The sequence below is a fragment of the Protopterus annectens genome, chromosome 14.part0 (assembly GCF_019279795.1).
Source record: "Protopterus annectens isolate FY-2018-M chromosome 14.part0, PAN1.0, whole genome shotgun sequence".
Lineage (NCBI taxonomy): Eukaryota > Metazoa > Chordata > Ceratodontiformes > Protopteridae > Protopterus > Protopterus annectens.
The window spans coordinates 596489635-596507771 of NC_056748.1; the positions used below are offsets into that span (position 1 = coordinate 596489635).

The following is an 18137-nucleotide window of genomic DNA, read 5'->3' on the forward strand; positions in this document are numbered from 1 at the left end:
GATAACTTTGTTTCATGCACACTATTGTTTCTCCCAAGAAATGATTCCACCTGCATTTCTTTTGTTGAATTGTCAGGTATTTAATTTGGTTAATATTGCATCTTATTACTTAAGATTTATTGCTTTTCTAATATTAAATTATGGCACAATTGCAGGAGTACTACTTTTGTGAGATGAATTGCATTGCTTCATTTACAAACTGAATTGCACTTTATTTTCTGTAGGGTAGCCCGAGCTGAGTAGATACTGGAAATAATGGAGGCAGAGCAGCTCACACGTGCTACCAGTTTTACTGGCTTTTATTAGTGAAGGTATGTTGAACTGTCTTTTCACTATGTTAATGTTTAAAGTCACACATTTTGCTTTTAATTTAAATTCTCAGTTTGTTCTCATTTATGTACGCTATTTTGAAATTTGCAGTCTACTTGGCTAATACATGTTAAAATAAATATGAATCTTAAATATAACTACATAGTGCACTTAAGGTTCAGCAGTTTTTCATGTTGTGTGCAAATTAGGATGCTTGCAAAGATTTGTGCCATTTGTCTTACTGGTACAAGAACTGGCTTGCTGAGTTGTCTGTTACAACAGTATGCATGCATGTTAAAATTTAAATGCCAAAAGGTGGAAATCGATGTTTATTGACATTTGTTTAACATTTGGTTACAGGAAAAGTCAGACTGGTTAGAAGCCTTTTTTCAGTGGAGTCTCGAGAAAAGTTCTAATTTATTGCAAAACATTTTAAGAATAGTCATTTTACAATCTTCAGAAATAAAACAAAGAACATCTACCATTTAAATAATTGTACAAATTTGGCATATTTGGCATAACATTATTTAAGACTCTATACAAGTTATGGCAAGCATTTAATTAAGAAATTGTAAACAGTTTGTAGAGAAATTAAGGCAAGTTAATCAGGAATTGCAATATAAAATGAGGGAAAAACAGGCTTATACATTTAGAGATAGGGTAGAGAATTTAATGAGTAAGGAATGAAGTGAAGAAAGAGTGAGGTGCTATAAGGAATGAAAAGGTACTAGTTCACCTTTAGGGGTATACTTTATCCTAGTTTTGAGCAAAAACAGAGCCAGATTTTATCTAGCAAGTCTTTCAGAATGGGTATTGACCTGAAGGGTACAGGTAAGGAGTTCAGACCTTGGCCACCTTGTACGACTACAGACAATGCCCAGCAGATTTGCTAGTTTTGTAGACAGGAGGTTTTGGTCACTGGTTCCCAGTGACCAACTGGGAATATAGTTGTGTGGAATAGTTTTTAGTTCTTGGTGGGTGGACGCTGGATCATTTTATAGGTGTTAAGAAACTGTGTATGTTAGTTGATGAGGCAGTTGTAACCAATTTATTCTTTAGTGCTGTGCAGTGGTGGGTTGTGAAAGGGGGAGTTGCTGAAAATTTAGCAACTTTGTTACAGCATTGTTCAAGTTTTAGTTTTTGTGAAGCCTCGAGGTTAGTGAGGATGGGAGCACCATAAAGAACTGTGTGGAGGAGATAGGTAGTGGCAAGTGTAGTTTCGGTTGCATCTGAGAGAAAGTTTTTAGTTCTGTAAAGCATCCCTAGTTTGAGTTTTTCTTTAATTTTGTATATGCAGGTCAAATGTAAGGTTATCCTCCACTATCACCCCTAATAATTTGCTATGAGACGTGACGGCAATAGTTATCAAGAGAGAGGACTTTAAGATATGTTTTTTCACGCGAGAGGAATTTGGGGAAAAATGTAGTAGTTTGGACTTTTTTGGTTTGAGCATGAGTTGTTCATTACGAAGCCATGTTTCAGTGGTGGTTAAAGCTTCCTGATTAATTTTGCAGAGGCGCATCATGTTATGTTGTCAGATGAGTAACTGTGAGTGGAATCATCTGTGAGTGGAATCATCTGCATATTGTATTAGGGTGGCTTGTGTGAATGTATAGAGGGTGTTGGTGAAAATGTTAGAGGAGACCAAGGTAGAACCTTGGTACACCAGTGGTGACTGGGAGGTAAGGAAAAGAGCAACGGGGTACCATTTTACTGACTGATATGCATTGAACAGGTTAATTTTGAACCACAGAAAGGTGGGCTGAGTGCGACCCAGTGAAGACATTTAAAGTAGGTTTGCTGTGACACTGTGTTTAAAGGCTTTAGACAAGTCTAGAAATAAGAGGAGACTTGCTTGCTGTTCTCTAGCTTTGACAGTGTCTAGATACACTGTAAAAGTCACATTCTACATGCTTTTTCACAAGGATAAATTTGGAGATTTATCATTTATATATACCCACTTCTGTATGCCCCCAGCATTGCTGTATCACAGCTGTCATATATTCCCTTAAGCATGTCCAGCATCTGAAGGTATGAGTTGAACATGGCTGCAGTGGAGGTACGGTACTGGCATGAAATCAACTTCTGCCAGTGCTGGTGGTCTCCCCTTTGTACCTCTCAACTGTGCAGATTTTTGCCTCATATTTTGGTTTGTTCCTCGTAAAATTTGTGGTTTTATGGCTAATGCATTGTGTTGAAGTCACTGATTAATGGTACACATTTAAATTTCAGACTTCATATCCTTCAGAAAATGCATACAAACAAAAATCTGTTAGTCCAGCAATTTTTTTAACTTTATAAGGTCAATATTTAAAATCTGTCCCTATTTTTGTGCCCATTGTCCCGCCTACAATTTTGTCTTTGTCTTGCCTTCTGGTACAGTGAGGTTGAGAGGTATGTCAGAATACCTGTGCATGGTTCTCCATCTCCTTTACCTTAATCTCTACACTGACATGTGGAACTGTCAATGACTCACCGTTACACTGCAGTGATCAGACCTTTACCCCCCCCCCCCCATATACACACACACACACCCCTACCTGTCAAAGATTAAATGCCTCTGGATGCTTCCTCAGACATGTATTGATTGAAGAGTCTCATCTCTTTTCAAATCTCACCAGTGGTCTCTGTCCCAAGTCACCTCCACCCACACTAGTCTATGGGTAGTCAGTATTCCAGGTGCTCCTTTCTGTAAGTGATCATTGTTTCCTGTTAACTGCCTATTCTCACATGTAAGTTTCCTGTTGACCACCCTTTCCCACCTGTCAGTTATCACAGTCTAGAACCTGCCTTCCTCCGTTTAGGATTTGATGTCTGCTATCCCCTTTGAATCCCCCCTCATGCCATGCCAGTAATCAATGGGTATATGCTACCAAATGTTTTTTTTGCATAGTATGTTGTCAGATAGCATGCTTCTCCCTTACTACTTGTACCCTTTCATGTTGGCAGCATATTCCACCCCATTGCCAAGACCTACGTGGGTCACTAGCCAACCAATGAAGGTGTGCACATTAGAAATCCAGCATTTTCTTGAATATCACCTTAGCAATTGAAGGTGGTGGTATAAAGGGTCTGAATTTGGATAAAAATACTGTTTTAAAGAAATTGCAGATTAACGTGCATGAAAAACACCATTATAATAGGATATTGAAAAGTCCCAGAATAATGCAGTCACTGTAAAATGAGGTTTTCACATATATAACACTGTTGTGTAAACAGAAGTATAAGATCATGTTAAGTTAGTCCATTTTGAAGCTCTACCAAACTGATTTTTTTTTTGCTCTTAATTCAGAGGAACCACCTGCATTTGCCTAAATGTATTGACTAGTTCAACTGTGTAAACAAAATAAAATGTGGAATATAATTTATTTTTATCTATTCTTTGTTGACCATAGGCTAGTAGCCTCTGTTCAAGGAAGACCTGAGTTTGTGATACTGATTAGGGGAAATTTGGTCATGGCACCTGGGAATCTTCCCTACTCTAAGTGCAATTGCATATTTTATATCCACTTGTGAAACCATCAACTTATGCTTGTGTGACCTTGGTTGAATGTTTCGTACAAAGGATAATGTTCCTTGAATGTGCTCATTACCACTCCTACCCTGAACAGTAGCAATCTACAAAGTCCCCAATACTGAAAAACAACATTAGCAGTCAGTCCTCCAGTGCCATAAATCAGTGCATTTGTACAAAGTACACAAATATAAAATATTATAACTAAATAGTTTTTTCAACAGGTCTTTTCTTTTCCATTCCATGAGATAGACTCAGTTGGCTACCTTCTGGTAGTTCAATTGTTCTCAAACTATCTAAGAATAAATAAATGGTGGTGGCAAGTAACAGATTGGGAATCCAAAGCCCACCCTCATGAGTTAGTCTGTCACATACTCATGGCAGCAAAGTTATCTTTTTTTAAACATGTTGGATGTATTGGAGTGGTTCCTGTGCAAAAGGGATCAGTTTTGGAGCATGGTGTACTTTCCATTTCTGGCCAGGGTTTAACAAACATTCAGTACCTGATGTATACCATGTTCACAAATGTCCACATCGTTAATTGCAGCCTTAGCTGTATGTTTGGGATTATACAGTTCTGATACTACTGAACCATGGGAAGGACTCCTAGCCATGGTACATTGTGCATAGGGTTTATACCAAGGAAATAGCCCAAAAGCATGGAAAATGTCTGCCATGTGATAGAAAACTATGAACCAGGGAAACTGAAGACATTTGCTACTGTGAATCAGATTTCTTAATGTGCAGTACATATGCAGGTAAGCAGTGCAACTTGAGCAACAATGCTAACACACTCTAGGTACTAGACTCATTTGCAGGGCTGTCAACTGACAATGAGTTATCCTCCATTTAGAGTCCTGTTAAATTGCTGGAAACAAGTCAGTGTGTTGCCATAGCAGGAGATTTAGCAAAGCCAGCCCCTAAGCATACAGGACTCCTCTTAGACACACACAGCTATTTGGACATGTCTGCATATGTATGCATATAAACAGATAGTGCAAAGCCCCACAACAACTCAAATCTAGATGCACATGTGCAAAAAAGCCCAAGAAGTCAGATGCATTCTGTAGTTTGCTGCCATGGCTATTGATACACAGCTGCTCACCAGCTGTATTTAAAAGCAAGTAAGTGCTGTGCTTCCTGCAATACAGCTATGTAGATGAAATTAACAGAGCATAGCACCGATGACAGAACAAAGACAGCTGAAGTTATGTGCAAACAATGACTGGTATGAAGGAATATTATTGCTTAGTGCTGCATCTGTCATCCTGTCTAGATATGCAGTAGTACAAACTCTGTCCCTGAGATGAGTAGTATAACTCAGAAAAAGCAAACACAAATGTACACATGCAGATGAGTGATTCTGAAAGAACAAGCATTCTTTGTCCATATTCCCCTCTAATGGCATATTTGATGTCATCCAAATGGTCATGCTATATGGTCCTTTCCAGACTGTGATGCAGTGTCTTTTACTGTACATATTCCCTTGCTTCAGTACGAATGGTGTTTCTATAGTGCCGAGCTCATAAGTTGCCATGTTGTGCACTATTTCCTTCAGATATTCATTTTCCACAATCCTCGCAGTTCTGCTGTTGTACTGTCACATGGTCTGCCATGGTTTGCAGCTACCTTGATGTCATACTCCACCTGTTTTGGTGAGCTGGATCTGCTTATGTAATCTAATATTGATTGTGTACTGAGTGAACGCAGACTTCTCTACATTTTATTCTCTTCACTTTAGTTGCAGACTACCAGACAAGTGATTTATTTGTGAATTGGTTATCTCTTCATACAGCAGATTAAATATTCTTTCCCCCATCTTTTTGTAAGAACAACAGCCAGCCTCTTTCTGGACACCCATCATGTGTTTGCAGGCATTTGATGATACCTAATGCCTGTGGTCTGTCTGAAGATGTAGTGAAGTGATATCTTGAGTTAGTTGTACTGTTGCAGAGTGAATTCAGCACAAGGCCAGTATAGGACCAATCTATATAGATAATATTGCTGTAATTTGAGTAAATGTTTTTACATGCAGGGTATATGAGACTCACTTTAGCTGCGCACTGGAATTGCTGTTTACCTGTGATAGGGAAATAAAACCCTTCTTGTTAGTCATTATAATTAAATTAGCTCTGCCAGTAGGTATTTACTTTTCCATTCCTGGAGATAGCCAGACCTAGTGGCTGTGCACTGACTGTCCTGTGTAACAATGATTCATTTTGTCATGCGGAGTGTCATCTATAGATCATACATTAGAGATGCTACAGTGGAATTTTTAGGGCAGCATATGCAATGTGTATTAAAGAAGAAAAAGCATGTTGTATCTTAAGGATGGAACTCGTGAAAAAATAAGTTCTCGCAGTTCACTGTACCAAAGTACATTTACACAGTACAGCTACAGTTCATGAAACAAGTAGTATGTGGAAATCCCCAGATGTATTATGAGTCTACATTGAATGGTAGTGGAGGGGTCAATAGAAATGATAGGTAGTAGTCCATTGTCGGTACCTTCATAAACTAGTATAAAATTGACACGATATAACCATAGACAAAGTAATCCAAAATTCAGTGGCCATCTGAGGCAGACAGCTGCAAAGACATGGATCAGATAGCATGCCACATATATGGACAGGTACTGATGGTCAGGAGGAATGTATAGGACACATGCAACACACAGCCAAGTTTTTCTATGTGAGCCACTGCCGGTTGAGATCAAGCTGTGCCATTATGCAGATCTATTGGTTACAACATGTATGAAGATATCTTGAACATTGTGTGATTTGTTGGCTGCTTGTTACATCACCTGGCCAGTGTGGTAGGCTCCTCCATCTGGTAACCAAAATTGCATTAATCTTACGCATGCTATTCATGGTAGCTATTAAAAGTTGTAGTTAACTCTCTAGCTTCATGGCAGTTGTCTTCATTGAGGATATTTAATGCTGTTCTCCCATAGCTGAAGGATGTGGAGTAGTACATAATGTTCCCTGATATCGGTAAGGGATTTTAGACTATAATGAATATATTTTGTTGTGTTGCATGTCTGACAGTACTGTAAAGTACAGTTGACTGTAGCCATATAATTATCCAAGATCATCTGGATTCTTTGCTTTGGCATATAGGGTTAGCAGATAATTCCAATTTATTGGAAACTTGTATATAAAAATGATAGCATAATTTCAGATTTCTCCTACAACAGAGTGACCATGATATTCACATTTGACAAATGAGTGACATTTACCAGCCATTCCTCCATGAAATCACAGGAATATTTCAAAAGTACATATGCAATGCCACATTGGCAGCACACACTAGCATAAAACAGTGAATATGGGATGAATTTTCAATGCAGAGTGATCAACTAGTGACCATATACTTTATATATCCAATAGGCAGAGACAGCTTTCCTGCTACAACCATCAGTGATTACCCTCTAAACTGCCTTCCCCAGTGATGTGCTGAGGAAGGTAAAATGTGACTAACAGACAAATATTCACAGTGGTGAAGGGAGATTTTGGCTTTCTGAGGAGGAAGTTAAGATGCTTGGATACCTCACTACAGTATTCCGTGAAAAAGGTGCAATTCTTCAGAACATAGAACTGCAGTAGGGGTCTAAAAACGGGTCAGCACTTTGACAATGATAGTCATTGGCAGTAGGCAGCATAAAGTAGGATGTTAAAGAGGAGAATGCATTAAATGCACTATAATTAACACTAGCAACATAGTGACGTATGCATATCTATGAAGTGACATGGATGTGGTGGATGTGACATAAAGTATAACATCTGCAGAGACAGTTTATATGACAGCACATCCAGTTGTAATATCACTGCTGTGATGAAGATTTGGCAATGTAATAACTGCAGAGTGAATGCATTATGTAAACTGCACATCATACAGAATACCCACATATAAAATTCAGGCATCCACTGTCATGCTATCATATACACAGTATAGTCCGCATAGTTGTACAAAGCCACAGAGTCACTGCCATATGTCAACGTGCAACAAATGCTACCCATCACTGAAGGTCTACTGACTATATGTTGAGGCACCAGCATGAGACTGCTAGTTTTACTGGTCTGCCAATAGAGCTACATGCAGTGGCGGGTTTGTTGTGTGAATGCTTGCCTGCAGTAACTAAGTGCTAGAGTAGCTGCTCCAGCAGCAGACATCCACAGTGCAGTTTGAGCATGTGCTACTGTAATGGATGGTCAAGCGGTGCCATCAAGTATGTTATCTGTCAAGCGTACAATTCCATAACAGCTCATGTTGATCCATGACAGCATTGTCCAGATGAGTATATTCTCAAGGTGAACCCTGCCATTATTCATGTCCAAGGTATCTGCTAGACAGTATGGTATAGTAGTGAGCCACATCACAGTATGACAAGGTTTAACATTGCTGGTGGGGATACAGGACACATCTCCACATGACTTGCCCTTAACTGGTGCTCTGATAACAGAGAAGGTGTCCACTGCTTGTGACACATGCATGTCCACAGCAGTAATATTTGCCATGTGTGCTTGTATTAGAAGACAGTGTATGCTTCAACACTGTGGGCTTGAGTGGGTATAGAAACAGACATTTCTACAGTTGCTTGCGATCCAAAGGGTACATACTTTGCATAATGTATGTCATTAGCCACTTCTGCAGTGAGACTTCATTCTGTCCGAGCAGAACTGTGTGACCCCTGCTGCTTGTCATGTAGTCTGTGTCCCAGATGTTCTTCGTATTTCACTGTTGCAGTCATTACATTTGGGTTATCTGCTTGCAGTAGCCCTCAGTCAGCCTGATTAACAAAGTCTTGGGTCCTACATTGGTTGCTGTCTCTTATTCCGTGACGTCAGGTCGTCAGGGGTATAAAACATGCAGCCGACATCATTACATCAGTCTTTCTTGCCGTGCGGTGCCCGAAGCAGAAGCAGTTCGCAAGTGCCGGTCGGCCGACTCCTGAAATTTTTGCTTTAGAGTTTCAGAACCGAAGTCTTCAACTAAAAGCTAAGTACCCCATTGGGGAAACTTTTTCTTGCTCTAAACCAATGTCAGTAAAAGTAAATTGCATTTCTTGTGGAAAGCAAATACCTCGAAAAGATTTTTATTTGTACTGTATTCCTTGCCTAGGCCCTGACCACAACGTACCTCGCTGTCGGTTTTGTACCTTATTTAAACCACGAGCTATCCGTCGTCAGTATATTTACACTTCTAAATATTTTGGTGCTCTGTTCAATTATCCTGATATGTCTTCAGTAAGCCATTCAACTACCGACATTCTGAAAAAATGCAAAGATAAAGACAGAGACAGGCTGCCCAGTTTGCCGGTATTCAGTGAGGTGCTTTCGCAGCCCCTGATACCTGCTACTTCAGATTCGCAGGCCTCTACCGAGACCCATTCGGAGTCCGGTATGCTGCAAGATGCTTCAACTGTGGAACCTGCGGATGTCTGTACCTTGGATGGGTCTGGAGAGACACCGGCTTCTGAGGGTGTATTCAGGCCTACTTTCTTGCATATTAAACCAACGCCATCTTCTTATTCAAGGCCTAAAACTAGAACCGTGCCTAGAAAACTGACACCCAGACCACATGGTCAGGCCTCTATGCCTACAAAATGAATGGATAGGAATGACTGAAGATCTTATTATTTAATCGGGGGAAGCCAACCTTCCCTGTCCAAGAGACCTAGGACTGAGTTTGCTTATGATACTTCTGACCAGGATTCTGAAATTTCTGTTTCCTCTGATGACCAGGATTTACCCTGATCTACCTATGAGGATTCTGATGCTGATGACTCTATTCCTTCTGCTTCCCCCCAGATGATTTATCTTTTGGTGAAATCTTGCATACTTTCAGGGAACATTTTCATTGGGAAAGTCAGAATTTCTCTGATTCTAAAAAGAGGCTTAGGGATTTCTTACTCCTGCCCCAGCACAGGCCTTTAGCTATACCTCTCCTGTACTGGACATTGTCGATGATGCCTTTTCGGAATCTAGCATGGCCCCTGACTCTCTACCTCCTGCTTCCAGAAAACCTGATCGATATTACAGGGTTCCTGACTCTCACAAGTTCCTTTTCAAAAATCCTACTGCGGATCCTGAAACTGTTTCACAGGGCCCAAGGGCATTAAAGCTACTACTGCCAAAAATCCTACCCCCTCTGAAAGAGACTCCAGGATACTGGATAGATTGGGTGAGAAGTTATTCCAGGTAAAAACTGGGGCGTGCTTAGGAATATTTTCATTTTGACTTTTTTAATTTACATGGATTTTATTTTAATTCAATATAATCTATATAGAATGCATAGCAAGTAGGTTTTATATTAATAGAAATTTTAAATTTGACGTTTCTGTCGTCCCAGTTTTCTAAGTTTTGCTTTCACTATTTGTGATAACACTTGTGGATGGTTTTATGGGCACAGACAGTGTGCTAGTTTGGCTTAGATGTTTGGCTGCCGTATTGTATTGTTTTTCTGCCTTATGTAGCGCTTTACAGGAAGTGATGTATTTTACACACTTCCCTAAGGTATTTAAAATAGTAGCGCTTTTTACTTTTTTGTATTTTCTGATTAAGCTGCTGTAGTTTGCTAGCAGCGAAAATGCTTTTTATCTTCTAAAATAAACTTGCGTTCAAGCTATTTCCTGGTTTCTGCCTGGCTTTGTGATTTTGGCTGCTCCACCGCTGATCCGTGTATTGGTTTCGTTGGTGTTTTGTTTAACAGTTGGTTTTTGCGTTGGTTTCTTGTCATGGCTTCAGATGGTAATAGCAGCCCCAGCACTCCGAATTTGTTCGGAACTGCCAGCACTAACTCTTCTAAAGATATAGACATTGGGGCTTTACTTTTGTCCCTAATGCAAAGGATGGATTTAATACACACACGCATTGATGCTATTGAGAATAGCAATCATTTGCGTGTCCAGCCAAACATCAGTGTTGCAGCTCGCAGTGGTGGGTTTAACTTGGATTCCAACGGCTTTCCTCCACTTACGAGTAGCAATGAGAATTCTATGCCTAATGCACAACCTCCTGCTATTAATAGAACTTTTGCAGAGAGGTTACATCGTACTTTACCAATTGGTTCAACTGCGGATGTACCCATTGATAACCGAGAGGGTTCATCACAACACATTGAAGGAGACCAGAGGCTCATTGGGGTTCTGACCATTTCCGAATGGATTACTAACATGGAAGCTTTTACTTTCTCTGGAGCATCAAGCACGGAACTACCGGCTACTGGTATGTTGGATCACTCTATTACAGTTAACACGATTATGGAAAATTTTAAAAAACTTGATAGTAAATTGTTGAAACTCAAGAAACTACAGCTTGAGGTTTCCTATTTCCAACAGTGTATTAAAGAACGCATTATCCCTAAAGGCCTACGCAGTGCCTTTGCACCCTCGGGCCTTATTCAGGATTCAACTTCTTTTTTTTACAGAACTTATGGGACTCTTTGAGCAGCAAGCTACACAACTACTTGATTTGTTAATCAAACACTACTCTTTAAGCATCAACAAAGTCACCGAAGAAATTAACTCCCTCGATGATATAATTAAATTGGATGCGGATTTCTTGAGATATAAGTTTGACTATAAGCATATATTTAATAGCATTGATGGGCTAATGGTCAAGCTTAAACAAAATAAAATAAAGAAGCTGGTTAGGGATAGAACAGCTTACCAGCAACACAAAGCCTATCCCAAATTGCAAAAACCAGTAGTGTGTGATACCACTCCTGGATTGGATGCTTTAGATGAGTTTGATTCTACTGGGGCTAATGATGTTGAAGGAGCTAATGATAACATCGAAGAGGGTGGCACTTCCAACCATGAAGAGCCCCGTAGAAGCAATAGAATAAAAGGGAATAATGCAAATAACAAAAATAATAGAAATAATAAAGTTGATTTTCAAAGGAGTAACAACAACCGTAGTAATAACAGCAATAACCGGTTTTTAGGACCACTTCCTCCTCGTACCTACCAAACCAGGAACAGGACTCGCAACAATTGAATGTTTTGACACCCATCGATGAGTTTGGCCTAATTGATTCCTTTTGTCATACTGATGCACTACCTACAATTCATACCAATTTGAAAGGAGACTTTAAAATTTACAATTTTTCTCAAGTTCATTTACAGCCTGACCTTATTGAACTTTTGTCTAGAGGGAACACTTTTGTTCCCAGTACTCATTTTGACTTAACCAAAACCATTATCGACCTAAAATGTTTTGTAAGGAAACTTAATCTTGACCTTTTATTTAGTAACAACACATTTGTTACTAAGTCTTCCTTAAAACTTCCTAGTACTTTTAATCCTCCTTTACATGTTGGATTACGTACTTTTGAGTCAATTTGTGAGGTCGATTTCAGGTATTTGAGCAGTATGGCCTGATTTAACTCTATTTCTTCCCAAACTAATGTTACGAAAGAACAAGAGAGCTCTCTCGGACTTGAAAACCTTACCTATCCGTGTTGTTAAGCCTGATAAAGGAGGAGGACTTGTCGTTTTTGATAACATGTATATTGACAAAATGTTAGTAGTGCTGGATTCTCCTGCATATTCCTTGTCTTCCCTTAATGAAATGAATTTGGCTTTCAAAAGGATTAGAGGTTATCAGAGAGACATGTTTCTTTCTGGGAAAATTGATTTGGATCTGTACAACTTCCTGGACATAATTTCCCCCAAGGTGCCGGTTATGTTTGGAATACCCAAGATACACAAAGATCTTGGGAACCCCCCCATGCGAGCCTTGGTAGATGGAAGACTGTCCATGACACACCCTTGTGCTAGATTGATAGACCAAATCTTAACTAAATATATAAAGAAGATTCCAGCCGTTTGTAAAGACTCTTGGTCTTTACGTAACATTCATAACATTACATTTGAGAATTCTAACAACTTTCTCACTATTGATGTTGTGGATTTATATACCTCAATCCCTCATCAAGAGGCTATAGAATGGTTAGAATTAATGTTACTGGATTTACAAGCTATTCCTAATGAGATTAGGATAGTTACAGAATTGTTAGACCTTGTACTGCATTCTAATTTTTTCATTTTTAATAATCAGCATTACCTTCAAAAACAGGGGGTAGCCATGGGGTCCCCGTGTGGTGCAAGCGTGGCAAACCTTTTTATGGCTTATTGGGAAAGTAAATTTATTCTTTCTAACCCAATATTCAAAAACCAGCTCCGCTTGTACACACGGTATTTAGACAATATTTTTATTCTCTTTAATGGCGACTCCCTGGAAGTAGACAATTTGATTTCTTATATGAATCAAACTACTACTTTTTTGAAATTTACTTACCAATTTTCAACTGAGGTAATAGACTACCTTGATGTCCAAATTAAGAAGGACATCGATGGGCAAAAATATTTATCTTCAGTGTTTCGTAAACCAACTTTTTGTAACTCAGTACTCCATTATACTAGTTCGCACCCTTTTAAACAAAAGCGTGCAATAGTTAAAGGACAATTAGTGAGGGCTGTACGGATGTGTAATACATCTCAATCCTTTCAAAATGAAGTTCATTTCCTTAAGAATCAATTCCTTAATAGAGGGTACCCGGATACCCTCATTGATGACATTATTCTAGAAGTTGAATTTAAATGTTCTACAGGATTTTATAAACCCTTACTAGATGAATTTAAGGATAACCTAGGAAATAAAGAACTGTCACCTAGTGGTACCCAATTGACTGATCACAACCAAGTTGTTAGTCTTGATTCAACTTCCACTATTATTTTTAATAAGGCTGTTTTCTACCAGCTTTATAACTACTTTTAGTGGAGACTCAAGACACATTTGTGAAGTCATTTCGAAAAATTGGCATTTTATCAGCAATGACTTATACTTATCAGAAAAATTAGGCCTATTCCCAAAAATTGTTTTTAGAAAAGGGAAAAATCTTAGTTATTACAGAATAAATCCATGAGTCCCCAGTTTTCTAGAGGTAAGGGGTCTGCTATATGTGGTGTTTGTAATTTTTGTAACTTGATTAAAGTAGGTGAGTCTTTCCAACTAAATAGGAGGAAATATTATATTAATCACAGAATTAACTGTGATACTTGGTCCATAGTTTATATTGCCTTTTGCGAATGCTGTCCAGCATTCTATATTGGCAAGACGGACCGGAAATTCCGTCAACGTATCTATCAGCATATTTATGCTATGAGGAACCATAAATTGGAAAATGCCCTTGCAAAACACACCGAAAATCATCCCAACCATAAATTCAGATTTATGGGTATAGACCATTTACCTAATAATGTTAGGGGAGGTCCAACATCATTAATACTTGAATTAAAAGAACTTGAATGGCAAATAACACTAGATGCCTTTAGTAATCCATGACTAAACGAGAACTGCAATTATTCTGCAGTCCTCAAAATGAGAAGTTATTCCAGGTAAAAACTGGGGCGTGCTTAGGAATATTTTCATTTTGATTATATTTTTACACTTTTTTAATTTACATGGATTTTATTTTAATTCAATATAATCTATATAGAATGCATAGCAAGTAGGTTTTATATTAATAGAAATTTTAAATTTGACGTTTCTGTAGTCCCAGTTCTCTAAGTTTTGCTTTCACTATTTGTGATAACACTTGTGGATGGTTTTATGGGCACAGACATTGTGCTAGTTTGGCTTAGATATTTGGCTGCCGTATTGTATTGTTTTTCTGCCTTATGTAGCGCTTTACAGGAAGTGATGTATTTTACACACTTCCCTAAGGTATTTAAAATAGTAGCGCTTTTTACTTTTTTGTATTTTCTGATGAAGCTGCTGTAGTTTGCTAGCAGCGAAAACGCTTTTTATCTTATAAATAAACTTGCGTTCAAGCTATTTCCTGGTTTCTGCCTGGCTTCGTGATTTTGGCTGCTCCACCGCTGATCCGTGTATTGGTTTCGTTGGTGTTTTGTTTAACAGTTGGTTTTTGGATAGATTGGGTAAGAAGGTATACACTTCTGCAACTTTGGCCATTAGGGCCTTGAATTGCCAGTTTCATATGTTAAAATATCAGCTGCATATTATTGGATTGCTTAAACAGAAAATTGTTTCCTGATTGTGCTGAAAATAAGGATTTACAGGATTTAATGCATTCTGCTGAACCAGTTGGTAGACATACATTGCAATGTGGTTTTGATTCACTAGAGACATCTTGCAGGGCTGCGGTAACTGGGTCTGTACTTAGAAGGCATGCTTGGCTTAAGGAGCAATCCTTGCCAGATCATGTAAAAGCCAAATTATAGGATGCTCCCTTAAATCAGGGCTGCCTGTTTGGCAACAGGGCAGAAGAAGTTCTTAAAGATGGAGGAAAAAGCTAAATCTATGCAAACTGTTAAAGATGTTTTACAAGTACAACCTCCAAGATTTAGTAGGCCTTGGCCTTCTAAGAATTGGTCCTTTCCTGCCTCTTCCAGACCTCCTCAGTCCAAACCCAGATCCAGCAGAGCACTCAGGCTTCAGTTCCAGGGGCGCACAGGACTAAACTGTGGGGGGGCCTCCACTTCCAAATCTAGGAGTAATAAAACTATCCCCTATGGTAAACGGTCTCTATGATTTCTTTTTAAAATTTCCAAGCACTTCTCAACTGACTGCCCCTTTTGGGGGAAAGATTGAACTTCATGCAAAGAACTGGGGTCTCATTACTCAGGACAAATGGGTTTTAAATAGTGTCCCAAGGATACAGATTTCACTTACACATGTTACCAACTCCAAGCGGTTGGCCGGATCTACCTCCAAATCAGTGGGCAGAGGCCCAAAAGCATGTACTCTCTCTCTTAAGCATAGGGGCTATTCAGTTGGTACCAGAAGAAGAAAAGGGACAAGGTTTCTACTCGAGATTTTTCCCGGTACCCAGAAAAGACAATTCATAACATCCTATCCTGGACCTGCCTACTCTAAACACCTTTTTGGTGATTCCAAAATTCAAGATGCGGACTCTTCACCATTTGCTTCCTATGCTAAGCAAAGATGCCTGGTGGCAACACTAAATTTAAAGGAAGCATACCTGCACATCCCAATCAGGGAATCTTTCAGAAGATACCTATGCTTCAAAGCAGGCTGCACGCACTATCAGTTCTCTGCACTGCCCTTTGGCTTATCCGCTGTGCCCAGGGTATTCACAAATTGCCTAGCTCCAGTCATTGCATTTTGCAGGCAAAGAAATATTCAAATACCTGGACAATTGTCTAATTCAGGCGGAAAACCAGGACATACTTTTGAATCATCTTGCTTTTGTACAAAGGGTGCTAACTTGTCTGGGATACACCATAAACGAAAATAAATCACACCTGGTACCCTGTCAACAAATTATATTCCTAGGAACAAGCTTGACTACAACCTCTGATGGCTTTCCTCATGCCAGAGAAACAAATTCACTTGACAACCTACTTCAAAGAAGTGGCCACAAAAACCCTGCTATATCTGCAAGGCAAGTACTACAAGCCTTGGTGTTCATGGCCTCCTGCATTCTCCTAATTCCATATGTAAGACTGCATAAGAAGAAACTACAATGGTATCCAAAAAGCCTATGGTGTCAACATTCTCAGGATCTAGAAGCAATAATTCCTATCATTCCTTGTCTAAGCGTAGAGTTCCTTTGGTGGGCAGAGGCCTGCCACCAAAACAAGGGACTACCATTCACACTAACCCCTGCCACCCAAACCCTAACAACAGATGCATCAGACTATGCATGGGGGGCACACATTTCAGGGAAGTGCATTCAGGGCAAATGGAACCCAATTCAAATGCACCTTCACATCAGTCATAAAGAAATGTTAGCTGTACAGAATGCTCTGACAGCCTTCAAGGACCACATTCTTCCAGGACAATTAATGGTAAAGACGGACAACACCACTATGTGGTACATAAGCAGGGGGGGGTACAAATTCTTACCCCCCTCTGCAGACTAGCCATGGCATTGTGGAACACAGCCTTGAGCTACCAAGTGCATCTACAAGCTCAGTTCCTGCCAAGAAAACTAAATACACTGGCAGATGGACTAAGCAGAAACCTCATGGACCCACACGAGTGGAAACTGGAACCAAGGATTTTCAACATGTTGACAAGCAAATGGGGGAGCCCAGATACAGACCTGTTTGTCCCCCCCCCCCCCCCAGAACTATCAATTGGAAAAATTTTGTGCAAGGACTCACACAGACAAGCTTAGAATGTGGATGCTCTGTCCTTCAGCTGGAAAAACGTAACAGTTTATGCCTTTCCTCCTTTGCCTCTGCTCTCCAAAGTGCTACTAAAGATTAAACGGGACAAGCCAAGGACGATTTTGATTGCACCAGACTGGCCACACCAACACTGGTACCCCCTCTTGCTCAGCGTCACTGTTGGCCCCATGGCACCTGCCTCAGTCTCCTACCCTCCTGTCTCAACAGGAGAGCCAGATTCCGCACCCTCAGCTTCAAACACTGAACCCTAGCAGCCTGCCTAATTACCTAAGCTCTCCTTTACCATCCCTCAGTAAACCAGTGATGGATGTCATTTTTAGAGGCAAGGGGGTCTAGTTCTAGAAAATCTTATGCTGAAAAATGGAAAAGATTCTCTGCCTTGAACCAGTTTCAAGGGATGAGCACAGCAGCACCCAGTTTATCTCAGATTTTACAATGCTTCACAAGGGCCTGTCTTTTTCCTCAATAAAAATTCACACCTCAGCCATTTCAGTTCATTAAAACATAGAACCTCCCCTCTTCTCTCATCCACTACTCAAGCAGTCCCTCAGAGGGGCCAAAAATTTAAGACCACCCAAGAGACCTCCAACTCCAGCCTGGGACCTTAACTTTGTATTGGAGAGTCTCACCCTTCCTCCTTTCGAGCCAGCTGCTACTGCAGATTTAAAATGTGTTTCTTGGAAAACCACTTACCTTTTAGCCATCACTTCAGCAAGAAGGGTATCTGAATTACAGGCCCTTATGGCAGTGGGGCCTTTCATCATCTTGCATGCGGATAGGATGTCCCTCAGGACCGATCCGTCTTTCATGCCAAAGCTGTTATCCAGTATGGCCTTTCATCATTCCATTCATTTGTCAACCTTCTTTCCTAATCCACAGAACAAAGGGGAATGGATACTGCACTCCTTAGATGTGTACAGACAACTTAGATTCTACTTGGACAGGACTGAACCTCAAAGGAAATCTGAACTGCTGGTGGCAATTGCTGCAGGGACAGAGGGGAAGGCTATTTCAAAGTAAAACATTTCCAAATGGATAGGCCATTGCATTCATTTCTGCTATAAGCACCATTGAAAATCTATCCCACAGGGGATCAGACCCCACTCAACCAAGGCTGCATCTACCTCTACA

At 39.9% G+C, this 18137-nt stretch overlaps 1 protein-coding gene across 1 annotated transcript in view; it reads left to right on the forward strand.

Moving 5' to 3' along the window:
• Positions 1-224: 224 nt before the first annotated feature.
• The window catches only part of SLC16A12 (solute carrier family 16 member 12), a gene marked incomplete in the record, with an annotated part of 146220 nt that continues 128307 nt past the window's right edge, over positions 225-18137 (forward strand). Inside the window, 1 exon segment of the mRNA XM_044056339.1 lies at positions 225-311.